Source organism: Theobroma cacao, chromosome 2 (genome assembly GCF_000208745.1).
Source record: "Theobroma cacao cultivar B97-61/B2 chromosome 2, Criollo_cocoa_genome_V2, whole genome shotgun sequence".
NCBI classification, from domain to species: Eukaryota; Viridiplantae; Streptophyta; class Magnoliopsida; order Malvales; family Malvaceae; genus Theobroma; species Theobroma cacao.
Genome location: NC_030851.1, coordinates 16607272 through 16625945, shown reverse-complemented (window position 1 = coordinate 16625945; position 18674 = coordinate 16607272). Strand labels below are relative to the sequence as shown.

The 18674-nt window shown below is 33.7% G+C and overlaps 1 long non-coding RNA gene across 1 annotated transcript; it reads left to right on the top strand.

Annotated features, from left to right (window-relative positions):
- On the top strand, nt 417–1040 carry LOC108660877. The gene is made up of 3 exons (XR_001926575.1): nt 417–663; nt 759–794; nt 965–1040. It is a non-coding gene; the product is annotated as an uncharacterized LOC108660877 (long non-coding RNA).

The following is an 18674-nucleotide window of genomic DNA, read 5'->3' as shown; positions in this document are numbered from 1 at the left end:
CGATGTTGAAATTGGTCATGAAGGAGGAATATATGATCAATCTAAGTGGGAAAAAAGAAGAACGAGGGAATTTTGGAGAAAAATAACGTCAGTGGGGCCTGCGTGTCTTTATTAAATAAAGTTAACGCGGGTAAGTATATATTTAAATATTATGGTAATACCGCGTTGAAGTGCGAACTTGATATTTTATTGGTACAAGTGTTAAAGAGGAAAAATAGAAAGAAATTGGAATTAAAAGATTGTAGGAGGACTTAATTAAAAAAGGAAAAAAACCTTAAAGGGTAAAATGGTAATTTTGCCATTAGTTTGGCCAAAGCTTTCAAAAAAAAGCTTTGACTCTTATCTGCTTCTCCCATGACCGGTTCTTATCCACCCAAAAGATATTTTTTTCTTCTCCTTCATGCTCCCATGCCATTTTCACCTTAGCACCATGGAAATCAAATTTTTCATTTTCTTTTCCTTCCTTTCTTTTCTTACTCCTTCCTTCTCCTCCCTTATTGTGCACCAAAACCACAACTTCTAACCCCATTTTTCAGCACAGCTAAACCTTAGGAGAGAGAGAGAGAGAAAAATCTCCCTTTCTTTCTTTCATTTTCTATTTCTACTCCACTTTCATCAACACTTGAGTTTTCAGCTTCAAATCTTCATTTTTAAAGCCAAAAGGTATTATTTCCAACTCTTGAAATTTTTGACTTTATGGTTATATTTTAAGATTTTATTTCCTAATTTCTTCAAATTCTTTTCCTTTAAAATATTAGGTTTTTGTTGATCTTTGTGCCTCTAAGCTCATCAAGGTAAAGAAACCTTAAATTTAAATAGTCAATTTAATGGGTTTGTGAATTATACTAGAATTTTAGATTAAATGTTAGGTTAAAATGCAATTTAGCTAGTGTATATTCATTAGAATTTTTAAGTTCAAATTCATGACTTATTTTAGGCTATCATGGTTTAATTGTAAATATAGGTTCTGATGGTATTTCAGGACTTACTTGGATTAGGATCTTGTGGGTGCTAGTTTTGTAAGGTGACATTATTAAGGTGAGTGAACTTGCATTTAAAAGGTTTTGAACAAATGCATATGTGTTGAATGAAATACTAGAATATCCTTGGTTGACTCTTTTAAAATTTACGCACGGGAACAAGCTTTTCACAACTGCTACTTCTACGTTTTTAAACATATAATGTGATGAATTACGTTTTTGAAATATTATGTGAATTACCAATTGAATTGTGGCATGTGATGTATTGTTGTGCAAAGATTCTTGTTACATGTTTTTATGTGTGACATGCTTGAAATGTAATGTTGAATGATAATTATAACTGTACGTGTGCAGTGTGGGAGTGCACATGATAGTGCTGGTAGTGTGCGATGTGGGAGAGCACACGTCAATGATATATGCCATGTGCGGTGTGGAAGAGCACATGATGATGATATATGCCATGTGCGATGTAGGAGAGCACATGATGATGATATATGCCATGTGCAATGTGGGAATGCACATGAGGATATTAGCTCTGTGCGGTTTGGGAGTGCACATGAGCTAAGTTGAGGTTGGCAAGTGTATGTGCGGAGCCGTGGTGACTAGTGTGGGGATGACCTTGGTGTATGTTTGAATTATCTATATATATATATATACACATAATGTATACGTGAATTTTTACATGCATGTGCACCTGTCCTGTAGAGTAGAGATTTTTGGAAAATGTAATGTGATTAAATTGTATATTGAAAGTTGATATTCTTAAATGTTTTCAAAATGAGTTGAAAAACAGCATGGCATCGAGTTTTGTTTATGATATACAAATTGCCTGGTTTCAATACAAGTGCATCGTGTTTTCTAAAATATCTTCTATATCGTTTGCTTGTTCCCTTCCTATGTTCACTCACTGGGTTTATACTCACTTTTTTCAATTCATGTTTTAGGTTTTCTGATTTAGAGGTGATTAGATCCTATGATGAGGTGCTCCTTCCTATTCATCTTTCGGTAGGTTACGATGACACTCAATGTTAGTACCACGCCCAAAGTCACTCCGCTAGTAGTCAGGGTCCTTGTGTGTGTGCATATGGATGTTTAATTGTAAGCAATGATATTTGTTATAGCCCTTGTATGTTTGGCTTGTTTAGTGATGTCATTTAGGGTTGACAAATGATAACCCTATTTAAGAATAGTATATACTTGGTTTTCATGATTTATTTTTGAAGAAATTATTCAGGAATTATGAATTTTAGAACTTAAAGTAAGAGAGGTGATAGATGGTCTAATGAACAGGTTGACATAGAGAGGCTTGCTTGGGCTTGGTGAGCTATGCCTATTGGGCCCATGCACCGGTCATGGCTTGAGTTTTGAGCTGTGACAAAGTTGGTATCAGAGCCTAGGTTTAGTCGAGTCCTAGGAATTCTTGTGTCAGTTGAGGAGTTGTCAAAGTTAATATAGAGTCTTGTTTATGTTTTGTGACTACAATACAAGTCATAGACAAGAGGCTATATAAACTCTTATTCCTAGTAACCTACCCTTTTGCTAACGTCATATAAAGGTTATAAGTGGTGTCGTTGTCCGGCTTTGAGATGCCACTTGAGACACGAGCTGTTGTTGGAAAGATTTTAAGCAAATGCTCCTAATAAAAGGTTATTGTAATGATATATCCCTCGTACTAACGATGGAGGAAAGTGGAGCTGGACTGATAGGTCCGTAATAACTTATTCATTTGGTGGAGTTATAATTTGAGCCTATGATTGTGAATGGGAAGAAAATTAGATGACTATGGATGGTATTTAAGGTCAATATAAAAGAGCACGTGATAGTGGTAATAAGGGGCGTACTTTGACTAGAATAAATAGTGATTGTTGTGATTTACTTGAGGTTTATAAATCTAAGCATTGAGGGAGGTGTAAACCAATATTTATGTGCACGGAGGTAAATGCACTATGTTAATTGAGTTTGCTATGCCCATATGTAAATGGTGTTGGGCTTCCAAAATATTATATGCGAATTTGTGTTGAACATGTGCATAGCAGCTTAGATGGAGCTGGTTTTGATTTCAATTAAGTGACTGTGAGATCCCAAGGTTTGATTTGAACTATTATGGTTTATAGTTATAAGTACACGAATTAGTTCAAGGGTGAAAATCAGTGATTATTATAATTGATGTATGGTCAAGAAGTAAAAGGCTAGTAAATGATCTGCTCTAAGGATGAGCTTGAATTTTGCTATGCTTAGCATAAAGCCAAAGGATTAAAGGACTAGTGAGGGATTGGTGGTTTGAAGTTAAATGACTTAGAAATGTTGATTATAGTCTAAATGTCATATGGAGTTCTATAATTGAGTTTGATATACAAATTGTTTTGAAGGTCAATTTAAAAGTCTGATTGGTTTAGTATGCGACCTATGATATAAATGAGTAATCTTGAATGTGATCTCCCCAGAGGTAAGGGATTTAGAAAATACTAATTTTTGGATAAGCGCTAAGAGGGAGTTTCTACATCCTAAGTTTAGGAAATTTTGATCTTATGATCGTAAAGGCGAAATGCAATAATTAAGTAAATTATCCACTTTATAAATGTGATTGGTTAAGGATTGATGGGAAAAGTCAAGATCTCAGTGATAAGTGGTGTATAATTTGATATACATGTGGCTAAGAGTAAATTTGGAAATCATTGCTTAACCAAGTTTGTATTAAATGTTATGGTAAAGGTATATGGTATCTAGTAGTGAAATATTCCCAAAGGACGGTTTTGGCATACCACAAAAAGGTGAAATAGATATGTTGAAATTAATGTTATGATAGAGTACGTGAGATAGAAAGCTAGTTTTGCAAATCGTGGTGTGAGACCTCGACCTCTATAGGCTCGTAACTAGGTGTAGACACGATAACACGGGTCAGGGGTAATTTCATCATTTCCTTAGCGAGCCCCTAGAAGTAGGCTTTCAAACAATATTAAGGCCTAAGTAAGCCTAAGGCATAAATGAATTATGAAAATAAGGGTAAAATAATGAAAAAAATAAAAAAAATAATGATGATTTCCAAGGTAGAGGCAAAATGGTCATTTCCCATCTCGAGTCGAAATTTTTAAGTTTTCGTGAACCCGAATATTTCTAGACTATTATGGACCTTGTCCTAGTGTCAAATGAGTAAAATGATTGCACCAAGGATTGGAAGAGAACAAGCAAACTTGCTAAGGACATTTTCGTAATTTCAGTAGAGATTGGATAAGCTTTGGCTGTAAAGATCTCATTTTTTCCAGTAGCTTCTTCATTTCTCCAGCAACTTCTTCTTCTTCTTCCTCTCATCTCACGTTTCTTTCCTCTTCCATGAAAGCTTCTTTCAAGCTTCCATCACTCTCTCAAACTAACCTCAATCTTCGTGCTTTACACACCCTGTTGTAGGGTTTTTCATACTTTTTTCCTCCCTCACCTTAAATAAACCCTTAAAAGTCTTTCTTCAATACTTTCTCTCACCAGCTGAACTGTGTAGAGAAAGAGAGATTCATGATAGCTTGAGGACTCTTGGGAAGGAATTTCATTACAATCCACCAAGGTGAGTGACGAATTAAGAGTGGTTCTAAGTTGTTGATAATGGCTAGTAATTGAAGTTATGAGTTGTGTTATTGCTGAAGTTGTTTATCTATTTCTAATGTTACTAAAGAAGAGAAATTGAATAGCTAATCAAATGGTAATTGGAAGGTAGATAGGAACGGCTATTGAAGCTTGATTTAGGAAATAGCTTTTGAAGCGATATAAATGTAAATTGGATTGGTTGTGATGTTTTTGTGCGTGATAGGTTCCAACAAGGCCCCTCAACCCCAATTGGACCATTAGGGAAGTTAGAGTCGACTAAAGGTTCAACAAATACCGGTGAGTGAACTTGCATAAAAGAATGTTTTGGGATATACACATGTATGTTTGATTGAATCCCCTAAAGCATTTTATCAATTCTTTATTCAAAACTCGCATGGGAAGAAGCCCTTATGAAATTTTTTTTTATGTTATGAACTGGATATTGTGATGAATCCATATGTTTTTGTATAATGTTGATATATATATATATACTATGTCATAAATGGTACCATTGTGTGACAAATGTAACCGTTCATGTGCGAGGTGAGTGTGCACCTGCCGGTGATGACGGTGGTGAGGGAGATGGATGGTGATATTGCCCGTGTGCACGATGTGGGGGGATGTACACGACAGCATTAACTGTGCACGATGTGGGGGGATGCACGCAATGACTCCGGCTATGTGCACGATGTGGGTGGATGCACATGAGCTGGGTGAGATGGGATAGTATACGAATTGATATATGTTTAGGTATATGTCTATGCAATAGAAAGATCATGATTGTAATATGTGATTGTATGGCATGATGAATCTTGAAAATTTTCCATTTACTGGCAAATTGATTTTATTGCAGCACCAAATAGATGTTTAGTGCAAAGAAGGTCCCTTTTGATTTAGGTGTCCTGCTTCTCGCTACAGAGAGAAATATTATGTTTATGCTACCTGCAACTCGCTACAGTGAGAAATATTCTGTATTACCGTCTGAATCTCGCTGCAACGAGAATTCATTCTCGCTACAGCGAGAAACTTTCTATCTTGCATGCTACCTTGTTGGTTTTTGCCATACTTTCCACTTCTTTAACATCATGGTTGAGCATGGACTTTTAACATCAAGGAATTAATTAATTAAGTTTGAAATGAGGGGGTTTGGTGATAAACCCGTCATTTTACTTGACTTGACTTGCTTGAATGCTATTAAAGTTTTCACTCTTCAAATCCTTTGTTGTGCATGGACCCTTTATCGTCAAGTGATTAACTCATTAAGGGTTTAATGAGGGGTTTTATTAAGAACTAAACTTAATTGCATTGTTTTGAAGATAAATGCATCATGATTTCTTTAAACTTTCCTTATTGTTTGCTTGTTCCCTTCCTTTGTTCACTCATTAGGTTTATACTCACCGTTTTCAACTTCATGTTTTCGAATCAAGAGGCAGCTGGTAACTAGGTCGAGGTGTCCTCGTAGATTCGTATCCTTGGTAGGTATCTCGGCATTCAATAGCTAAACTTTTACCCGAGTCTCTCTGTTGGAAGTCGAGTATCCCTTTTGTTGTGTATAGATAAACCCGATGTAAATTTTTAAAATGTATGTTTTAGTCAATATCTGTATATTTGACTAGTACTGCCATTATGAATTGGAAACGGTTAGCATTATTTTGAATTAAAATTATGAAATGATGAACAGGTCATATAAATAGGCTTGCTGGGCTTAGTGGGCTACGCCCATTGGGCCCATGCGCCGATCATGGCCCGAAAATTGGGTCGTGACACGTGGTTTTCATGATCATGAAATATATGAAGGTTATCAATATTTAGGCATATACTTGAAGTTGTATATTTTGTGATTCACATGCATCATGTGGAAGGAGATATCCCATAGAAGGATTTAGCTTAATTTGTGGTTACATGACTATAAGTTTGGCATGAGATTGAAAATGCCTTAGCATATATGTGGAATGCATTGTGACAGGCTAAAGGCCATATATACCCTAATAAAGCCATTAAAATGAATGATGGGTGAAATAAGGATATTGTTATAACGAGTGTAAGAAGTTTAAGGATAATCAATGCAAATATACTAAGTTAGTTGGTATGGTCCGAATTAAGAACAAAGACACCTTAAGAGATCTTAAAATAATGTCCATCGAGGTCAATGAACTAAAATGCTATTAAGCATACATTGAATTGTTAAAGTTATGAGTGGCTTTGAAGATAAGCCTTTGATTGTTTAAGTTCTCAATAGAATCCTATTAAAGGAAGAGTTTAAGTGTTTTGGAAATGTGTGGCAAAGTGTGAGAATGTACTAGTTTGACTTATTAGAAAAGGTCAAATTTAGATAGCCATGAGTGGCTTGTGAGCAATCAAGCAATGTATAAGTAAATAAGCAAAGGGAGTTATGATTGGTAGATAAGGGTAGAACTCTAACAATGAGATTGTGTTCACTGCTTTAGGCATTGAACCATAAGTTATGGACTTGTATTCACCTTGTGAACACCCTGGTGAGATAAATTCGAGAGATTTTTCATAACAAGAAAACATTAAAGCTCAAAAAGCAAATGGCTATATAGTCAAGTTGGGGCTCGTGACTGATATGTAACATAAGTACAAAGATATGTTGCACATATAAGAATGCCTGGAAATATTGGTTTAAGGCAATGATTATCTTGCCATTATGTAGACCTGATGAGGCTGCGGTCTCGTTATACTTGTAGACGCAAGGCATAAATTGTGAAACGTGCTTCCCCTACAAGCTTCAAACTATTTTGCATAATTATCAAGGCAAATTGCCTGATAAGGGTAGTCAAAGGTTGAATGGTGCTTCAAATATTTAGAGAACGAGGGTGATATGGTTTGATTAAATGATACTACCCTTGATGAGGGAATAGAAATACACTATGAAAATTGTAGACATCTACTTAGAAGAGCGATGATGATTTGAGAATTCAAGTACTCATATAAGAGTAAAGATTGGTAATGAGACATGACTTAGAGTTGGAATGCTACAATATGAATTTTGGCTAAGAAAAATCGACTTTTAAGACACGTGGTGCTTGGGGACAATGCCAATTAGTGATTGACACTTGTATGAGAATAGAACACATAAACCGGTTTTGAGTATTCCCCACATGATGGTGAGCATAATCTGATTAAACGTAAAAGGAAATGATCCTAAATTTGATTTATTGGCTATTTCAATATTACAAGTGGCTTATTGAGCTTGATATGCCTAAGACTACTTGAAGTTGAAATTTTTGGAAATATATATGGATATATATGTTGCATATTGGTACAAAACTCATACGGAGTTGGTTATAATTTGTTCAAAGATGATATTCTATAAGTGGTTATAGCATGAGATAATGACTAAGATGATCCATCGGTGATTTTGGCAATGAAAAAGTTGATTATAACACTATCAGCTTAAAGGTAAATGCTTATACTTCTGGTATTAGTTCATAAATGTGAGACCTTGATTTTTATAGACTCGTAACTAGAAGTACATGCGATAATAAGGATTAGGGGTAATTTCATCATTTTCCTTAGTGAGCTCTTAGAAATGGGTTTTCTAATATTATTAAGGCCTAAGTAGGCCTAAGAAATAAATGAATGATGAAAATGAGGATAAAATGACAAAGGAAATAGAAATAATGATGATTTCCATGGTAGGGGCAAAATGATCATTTTTCATTTCGAGTCAAAATTTTTAAGTTTTCGTGAACTCGAGTATTTCTAGACTAGTATGGACTTTATCTTAGTGTCAAAAGAGTAAAAATATTGCACAAAGGATTTGAGGAAGACAAAGCCAACTTGTTAAGGGCATTTTCATAATTTAAGTAAAGTTTGAATATCATTTTCCATCAACTTCTTCTCATTTTCCAGTAGCTTCTTTTTCTTCTTCCTTCCATCTCACGTTTCTTTCATCCTCCATGGAAGCTTGTTTTGAAACCTCCATAAATTCTCTCAAGTTAACCCCAATTTTCATGCTTTTGTGCACTTTTTCATTGAACCTTTTGTGCTCTTTCACTCTCTTACCTTAAAACCCTTAAAAAGTCTTACTTCCATACTTCCTCTCACTAGCTAGGTGTTTTAGAGATAGAAAGAGGGGGCTTCTATGACAGCTTGAAAATTTTTGGAAAGGAATTCAATTACAAAGCTACCAAGGTGAGTAGTGAATTAGAGTTGATTTTTAAGTTGTTGAGAATGGCTAGTGGATAGATTTGTGAATGTTTTGTAGTTGAGGTTATTTATTCATCTTTAGTGTGATTAGAATAGAGAAAGTAAATACCCACTTAATGGCAATTGGAAGCTAGTTAGGAATAACTAGTAGAACATGAATTAGGAGATAGCTTTTAGAATTATGGTTATGTGAATTAAGTTGATTTGTGATACTATTGTGTGTGATAGGTTCCAACGAGACCCCACATCTCCATTCGGAGCATTAGTGGAAGTTGGAGTCGGTCTAAGATTCAACAAATACCGGTGAGTGAACTTGCATTTTAAAATGTTTTGGGAAGTGCCTACATGTTTAAATAAATCATTTGAAAGTTTCATTTGTTTTTGCTTTAAAAAATATACTTGGGGAACAAGCCTTTGATGAAATGTTTCTATCTTGTGAAATGTGCAATATGAATAGTCATGCGTTATCACATTATATTGATATATATATTATTCTTTGGATGCTTCTTTTGTGTGATAATGATGACCCAACTATGTGCGATGTGGGAGTGCACATGAGCTGATGATGACTCAGCTATGGGCGGTGTGGGAGTGCACATGAGCTGATGATAACCCTGCTATGTTCAAGTAGGGAATGCACATGAGCTGAGTATGGTGGGATGGTATGCATGATTATGTATGTATATATATAGGTTATAGAAAGTTTATGAAAATATATGTGAATGTATTGTATGTTGGCATTGTTAATTGCTCCAAAATTGCTTTTCATTTCAACAAGAAAATGGCTTTTTGATGTAACAAGACCCCCTTCAACTAAATTGCTCTGTTTCTTACTGCAACGAGATTCATTTTTGCTGCAGTGAGAAAATCTTGGGTAGGCAGCCATAATTCATGCTCTGAATTTCGCTATAGCTAGAATCCATTCTCGCTGCAACGAGAAACTCTTGGGTGGTTCCAAAATTCTAGTGCAGTGCTTTTACTTTGACAAATATTTTATCCACCTTTCAATTAGAACTAGGCTAAATGGTAAACATCAAAGTTGTATCCCAGCCTCTTAGCTTTCTAATGACTGAAAAATCATGTCAATTGGACTTCTGTAGTGGAAGATATGCTTGAAAAACCCAAATATATGCAAACTAAGAATGCCTTTTCGCTGAAACGAGAAACCCTTTATTTTGCTTGTCTTGCTTGGACATTTGCTGAAATTTTTATTCTTTTCAACTTCATGGTTATCATGGATTTTTCAACACTAAGGAATTAAATATTTAAGGGTTGAATTAAGGGGTTCTACAAGAAATTAAACTAAGTTGCACTGTTTTAACAAAAATGCATCATGTTTTTAACATCTTTCGTATCGTTTGCTTGTTCTCTTCTTATGTTCACTCACTAAGTTTTATACTCACTTTTTTAAACTTCATGTTTTCATATTCAGAAGCAGTTGGGACCTAGATTGAGTTGTCCACGTATGCTCGCCTTCTTGGTAGGTACTATGGCATCTTAGTAGCTGTACCTTCACCCATGGTCACTCTGCTAACGGTCAAGAGTCTTATACTTGTGTATACGTATAAGTAATGTAGATTACTAAGATTCATGTTAAAAATAAAATATGTATATTTGATTACTGATGCCATTATAGGTTGGCAAACGAGTGACATTATTTTAACATAATACAAATGTGAATATTGGGTTACTATAAAATGTTACTGAAATATTTATAATTGAGAATTACAAAATGTGGTTTTAGAAATGATGGTTAGGAATGATGATCGCGATTGCATAAAAAAGCTTGCTTGGGCTTAATGGGCTATGCCCATTGGGCCCATGCGCTAGTCATGGCCCGAAAATTGGGCTATGACATTAAAGTTTTGTCATATCGTGATCAAACTTGGTGATTTTGATATAGCCTGAGAGGCTTGGCATATGAACTAGCTTGCTTGTAAGCTAGAAATTGTTGGGTTATTATGAAGTACACAAATAGAGAACTATGCCATGGATTTACTTCCCTAAAGACTAATGGAATAAAATGTATTAGTACTGGTATAGCTCCCATATAAAGTTTTGATATATGGAGATGTGGGGAAAATTTTATAGCTTATGCATGAAGGTTGTGCATTTGAATTTATGTAAGAAAAGTTTAAAATTTGCCTTATGTGACATAAAACCCATGATTGAGAAAGAATAATTATGGATTTAATTTTCTAAAGTAACAAGGCTAAAAAAAGTTAATTTCGGAAAGGTCCTAATAGATGATTCTTTGATTTTAAAGTGCACTTAAGGAAAGATAAGTGTCTAATTTCATCTTCGGATTGATGAACTAATGAGGCCATGAGATTTGACATTTGAAATAACTTTGAGGAATCTAAAGTTAAGTATGTTTGCATGTGACATATGACTAATAAGTTGGTTATGACTCGAGAATTATAAAGATTGGTTAAGTCCATGAGGATGCATGCAAGAATATCGTTATTTATTGAAATGCATTATGGTATAAGTTGAAATTTACTTAGAGAGCACTCAATCATGAAAGTACTGGAGTTTATTTTCAAGAATATAATACTAATGGTTACTAGATTTGAATCATCTATGACGTTAAATATATATGAAATGAATAAAGGGTGTTTTGATCTTTACGTATTATGATATGCTTGAATGGGATTTATACGGAAGTATGTAAACGAAATAGAGATTGGTTGACAAATTAGACCCATAGTCAAGGGTGGAATAATTGCTTGAATGTTGGAAAGTTTGATAAAAGGTCAAGGTAGAGGAATTGTGAATGGTTATATAAACATGCATGATTGATAATTTAAGGTTGATTTGATTGCGGTGCAAAAGAATTAATGACATGCTTGAATCCTCTTTATAAGATGAAGAATAGTATTGATATGATTCAAGAAGTGTAGTACACATAAGTGTATATACTATGGCATTGTCAAGTTTTCTATAAAGATTGGAAGACAATATAAAGTATAAACCAATATACTATGTTAAGAATGCCCGACAAAAGTGATGTGGCAAAATTTTAGAACTTTGACTATTCACCCTACGCCTATTAGAATTCGAGGACGAATTCGTTTTAAGTGGGGGGACTGTAACACTTCGTACTTTGATATATTGGCTAATAAAACTTATCGGATGCCAATTGAGTTTAATTAGAGTGTTTAAAAGTGATGAAGGGTGAAAGGCATAGTTTAAAATAAAATATTTCGCACGCGAAAAAATAATAATTAAATAATAATATTTTTATTGAGGATGAATTAGCGAGATAAAAAGTGATTCGGAAGTGAATCGGGGCATAATAGGACATTTTGGGTACCAAGGAGACAAATGGAAAATTTTGAAATAAAATAATATTTTATTAATAAAATAACATTAAAATATTAATATTTTATTCGCTGTCGAAATTGTTCATGAAGGAGGAGTATATGGTCAATCTAAGTGGGGGAGAAGAAGAACGAGAAAATTTTGGAGAAAAATGACGTTAGTGGGGATCGCGTATCTTTATTAAAAAAGTTAGCACGGGTAAGTATATATTTAAATATTATGCTGATATCGCGTTAAAATGCGAACTTGATATTTTATTGGTACAAGTGTTAAGGAGGAAAAATAAAAAGAAATTGGAATTAAAAGATTGTGGGAGGACTTAATTAAAAAGGGAAAAAACATTAGAAGGCAAAATGGTAATTTTGCCATTAGTTTGGTTAAAGCTTCCAAATATCTTCTTCTCCCACGACCGGTTCTTATCCACCCAAAAGATATTTTCCTCTTCTCCTTCATGTTCCCACGCCATTTTCACCTTACCACCATGGAAATCAAATTTTTCATTTTCTTTGCCTTACTTTCTTTTCTTACTCCTTCCTTCGCCTACCTTATTGTGCACCAAAACCACAGCCTCTAACCCCATTTTCCAGCACAGCTAAACCCCAGAAGAGAGAGACAAAAATCTCTCTTTCTTTCTTTCATTTTCTATTTCTACTCCACCTTCATCAACACTTGAGTTTTCAGTTTCAAATCTTCATTTTTAAAGCCAAAACGTATATATTTCCAACTCTTGAAATTTCTGAATTTATGGTTATATTTTCATATTTTATTTCCTAATTTCTTCAAATTCTTTTTCTTAGAATTATTAGGTTTTTATTGATTTTTGTGCCTCCAAGCTCATCAAGGTAAAGAAACCTTAAATTTGAAAAGTTAATTTAATGGGTTTGTGAATTAGACTAGAATTTTAGATTAAATGTTAGGTTAAAATGCAATTTAGCTAGTGTATATTCGTTAGAATTTTTAAGTTCAAATTCATAACTTATTTGAGGCTGTCATGGTTTAATTGTAAATATAGGTTCTGATGGTATTTCAGGACTTACTTGGATTAGGATCTTGTGGGTGCTAGTTTTGTAAGGTAACATTATTAAGGTGAGTGAACTTGCATTTAAAAGGTTTTGAACAAATGCATATGTGTTGAATGAAATATTAAAATATCTTTGGTTGACTCTTTTAAAATTTATGCACGGGAACAAGCTTTTCACAAGTGATACTTATACGTTTTTAAACGTATAATATGATGAATTACGTATTTGAAATATTATGTGAATTGCCAATTGAATTGTGGCATGTGATGTATTGTTATGCAAAGATTCTTGTTACATGTTGTTATGTGTGACATGCATTGAAATGTAATGTTGAATGATAATTATAACCATGCGTGTGCGGTGTGGGAGTGCACATGACGGTGCCGGTAGTGTGCGGTGTGGGAGAGCACACGCCGATGATATATGCCATGTACGGTGTGAGAGAGCACATGATGATGATATATGCCATGTGCGGTGTGGGAGAGCACATGATGATGATATATGCCATGTGCGGTGTGGGAGTGCACATGAGGATATTTGCTATATGCGGTGTGGGAGTGCACATGAGCTGAGTTGAGGTTGACGGGTGTATGTGCGGAGCCGTGGTGACTAGTGTGGGGATGACCTTGGTGTATGTTTGAATTACCTATATATATATATATACATAATGTATACGTGAATTTTTACATGCATGTGCACCTGTCCTGTAGAGTAGAGATTTTTGGAAAATGTAATGTGATTAAATTGTATATTGAAAGTTGATATTCTTAAATGTTTTCAAAATGAGTTGAAAAATAGCATGGCATCGAGTTTTGTTTATGATATACAAATTGCATGGTTTCAACACAAGTGCATCGTGTTTCCAAAAAAATCTTCTGTGTCGTTTGCTTGTTCTCTTCCTATGTTCACTCACTGGGTTTATACTCACTTTTTTCAATTCATGTTTTGGGTTTTCTGATTTGGAGGTAATTAGATCCTATAACGAAGTGCTCCTCTTTCTTCATCTTTCGGTAGGTTACGATGTCACTCAACGTTAGTACCACGCCTAGAGTCACTCCGCTGGTAGTCATGGTCCTTGTGTGTGTGTATATGGATGTTTAATTGTAAACAGTGATATTTGTTGTAGACCTTGTATGTTTGGCTTGTTTAGTGATGTCGTTTAGGATAAAATCAAAAATATTTACATACATAAATAGATTCTAAAACTTCTTTGATAACATTAGGATAAAATCATTTGATTTAATATTGTAAGCATAGTATTCAAATCATGTAAGTTAAACAATTCAATAAAACATGCTTAGCTTTACCGTATTGAAATACTTAAAAGGTGTTATCCACTCACCTTGACAAAAAGCATGCTTATAAACCTTGCTTCGTCAACCTCGCTCGTTCTACGATATTTGAGCTCAGCACAACTTATCATAAAAATTTTTAGTATAAACCCCTATTTTTCCAACTAACCCATTTATTCGAAACAAACCAAGTGAATCCAAATTCTTCATTTCAAGCCAACAACCTATAATACTTCAAACCGAAATCATATATAATGAAACCTTAATCATTCTTAACTCCACAACCTTGTTAAAGAACAAATATCCCCAAATCCCTAGCTCAAATTCAGATTAAATGAGTTGAAATTTTACAAAATTCATGAGTTGTGTTGAAACCTTGTGATTAAAAGCCAAAAATGCCAAATCTTACCTTAAATTCAAGTTTGGAAGGTTAAATCCTTATCTAATGCGATTTTGAAAAGCTGAAAGAGGGTTTAATAGTTCTTGAGGACGAGTTGGAGGCTGAGAAAATGAAAAGTGAAGGCTAAGGCTCGTGTTTACCCTTTTATATATTTTTCTGTCAAAAGGTGCTATATTCGACTACTAAAATTTTGTAGTTAACTATTAGGGTGTGTAGTCGACTAGACCATTCTCTATAATCAACTAGGGCTATGTTTATTTAAAGATCTCATGCCTCCTGTCATAGGATTGACTGGCCAAGCTTTGTAGTTGACTGGGGCTTTATTTCTTTCAACATTCTTGTGCATTTTGCTATAGGATCGAGTTTTAACCATTAGCAGTCGATCCTCCAAGTTTAAACTTGCAAAAATTTATTCATTTAGCTTCCTTTATCAACCATCATTCATCCATGAATACAACATCATAATATGAAAGGATTTACATCAAATGACAAGGAATTCTCATTAGATAATCACCAAGAACATATAATTTATCCAAATTCAAGTTTTAACCAAATTTTCATAATATGTAAAATTTGGGATTTCACGATATATTTTTTATGATTAACGGTTGACTAATTATTATTAGTCAAAATGTTACTTATTATTTTATACTCACGCGATGCTGACACAAAGGATGAAAAAGATCACATGACCATGTTATCATGCCATATTAATATGTCATCTCACCATGTATTATGATTTGTTAACATATCACATCAACATCATATGGTATAAAAATGACAAGTGATGTTTTGACTAATAATAATTTGTCAATCGTTTGTTATAAGGGCCTATTTGGTTTAAACTAAACGTATAAGGGTTTGATTGAACATAATAGAACAATAATGACTTATTTGAATTTTCTTAAATAGTTTAAGAATCTTTGTAGATATTATGCTATTAAAATATATTTTAATTAAAATTTAAGTGTAAAATATGTTTAAAAATAATAATATATATACTTAAATAGACGAATCTAAATGAATTAGGTCAAGATTTTAAAATATTAACTGAGTCTCAACCCGACCATAAATACTTTTATATTCCACATTTGTAAATCTCCCACCAAGTCCAAATGTCATATTATCAATAGTTCACGTCACTTTTCATTATAATATGTTAACATACTACATCAATATAACATAATATAAAAAATGACAAGCGACGTTTTGATTAACGATAGTTTGTCAACAGTTAGTTATAAATGTCTATTTGGTTTAAAATAAAAATAGATAGGCTGGATTGAAAATAATAGAAAAATAAGAATTCATTTAAATTTTTCAAATAATTCAAAATTTTTTTATATACTATGCCATTAAAAATATTTTTTAATTAAAACTTAAATGTAAAATATGTTTAAAAATAATATAATAATAATTTAAATATTTTAATAATATACGTAACTTAAATGGACGTATCTATACGAATCAAGTCAAGATTTTAAAATATTTACTTCAGTTTAATATCATAGTCCACAAATCCGTGACTAGTTCAGCCCCGTATGGACTGCCGAGTAAATCCATATGCAGGGGTCCATTAGTTGTCGCCTTGGCAGCCAAGCAAAATATTCTAAGGCAACTAGAATACTTTCTAAAAACAAAGTTTTGCTTGTTGATTACTTGCTCATCAAGGAGGTATAATTTTAAGACTTTACTTTTCTTGTACTCTAAGGAAGTCTAGGCTAAATATTTCCACATTTACTTTTACTTTCTCACCATGTTTAGGTTGAGTAGGCTATTATAAATAACATCTTTAGGAGTCATTGTAAGGCAATCAAATCAAGTTTGCCGAATCAAGCAATTTACTTTATGCTTAGATCTAAAGTACTTTGTTTTTCTCTCATTGCAGCAATAATACTTATTTATTCTCTCTAATCTCTTTCTTCATATTTACTTACTTTACATTTCCATTCCAATTGTCAAGAAACCTCGTTTAAGCTTACTTAGTCTTACGAAACATGAGACTATAGTGCCTCATAGAACTTGGCTAAAGTTCCAAGCTCATGACAGTTGGTATCAGAGCAACACTTCCCAGATATAGGTATCACCTTGTTTGAAGATTAAAGAGAGAATGACATCAATTGGTGACCAGACCATATCCTGCTTGAACGCCTTGGTTTTAAGATGGTGTGAGCGTTGCAAACAAGGAAACTGCGCACACACGTGCCACGAAGAGTTACGAGTCTGAGGACATCTTGCAAGCACTAGATAACCACATATCTCGCCATGAAACGGTTATCAATCACAAGGTATGGAGCAACTTCAAACGGGACGAAGACAACGTCAAGCAACTAGGGTCTAATAGCAATATGTTTCGCAAAGGATGGCACAGCATGGTGGATTCATTAATTTGCCATAATGTAGGGCTAAATGAATTGATGGCAAACAAGTACTGGGAAGACATGTTCCACGACTTCTTTACGGGGCAAAGGAGATTTGATTCACTGAGTTTTGACGCTACTTACGCGTCAAGCTCAAATTCTGTGTGTGTCGCAAACAGAGACATTGCACACATAGGAGCTGTGTACTTGGATGACACTAGCCAACCGCGAGCCAGTAATTCACATTGCAAAGCATATCCTAACTTGAAAATGTTATCTAGACAGTTGGAGAAAAATTGCCTCAAACACACCCACGACGCTTGTGGGTAACCTGATCAAGACTTGCGATGGAAAAAGACCACGAGGCAACAAGGGCATTGCCTAAATCAAGTGGAGAAAAATGTCACAGTCCACAGATACGTGACTAGTCCAACCCGTATGGACTGTCGAGCCAGTCCACATGCAAGGGTCCATCAGCTATAGCCTTGGCAGCCTAGCAAAGTATTCTAGGGCAACTAGAATACTTTTCAAAAATAAAATTTTTCTTGTTAATTACTTGCTCATCAAAGAGGCATAGTTTTAGGACTTTACTTTTCTTGTACTCTAAGGAAGTCTAGGTTAGATACTTTCATATTTACTTTTACTTACACACCAAGTTTAGGTTAAATAGACTATTATAAATAGCATCCTTATGAGTCATTGTAAGGCAATTAAATCAAGTTTGCTGAATTAAGCAATTTACTTTATGCTTAAATCTTAGGTACTTTGTTTTTCTCTAATTGGAGCAATAATACTTATTTATTCTCCTCAATCTCTTTTTTTATATTTACTTACTTGAAGTTTCCGCTCTGATCATCAAGAAACTTAGTTTAGGCTTACTTAGTCTTACAACATGAGACTATAATGCCGCACAGAACTTGGCTAAAGTTCCAAGCCTATGACACTTGATCCAATCATAAATTTACCTTGCACATATGTAAATATTTTACGAAGTCCAAAAATAACCCAAAACATTCAAAATAAACATAAAAACGATGTTTTAAGGCAATGTTAGAAAGTTTATAAAGATGGGTGTTTCAATTCTTAGAGCATATGTAGCTTGGCTTTTTTTTTTAACTTAAAAGTTATTATAAAACTCTTATAAAAAATAACAGCTTTTAAAATTAAGTTAAAATTGTTTAGTAAATTTAATTTTTATAAGTTCTTTTTTTATAAATAAGTTGTTTGGCAAAACAACTTATATAAATTTTAATTTTGATTAAAATTTTAAAAAAAGTTATTTAATAAATCAAGAGAAAAAAATTGAATCAAATAAAAACAGATGAGTGTGAAAAAATATAATTTTTTTTATAATATTATGAATTGCTGAAAGATAAAAAAAGAATATAAAAAACTATTTGTTGTTATTTTTTGAAGATTGGTTTGAAATTTATAACCTTTGGAGCTAAACAAAATTGGTGTTACATATAAGGAAAAGAACTAAGGTGATATTAATAATGGATCCAACTGAGTCAGGAAAATCACATTTAGCCATTGATTTGGCAACC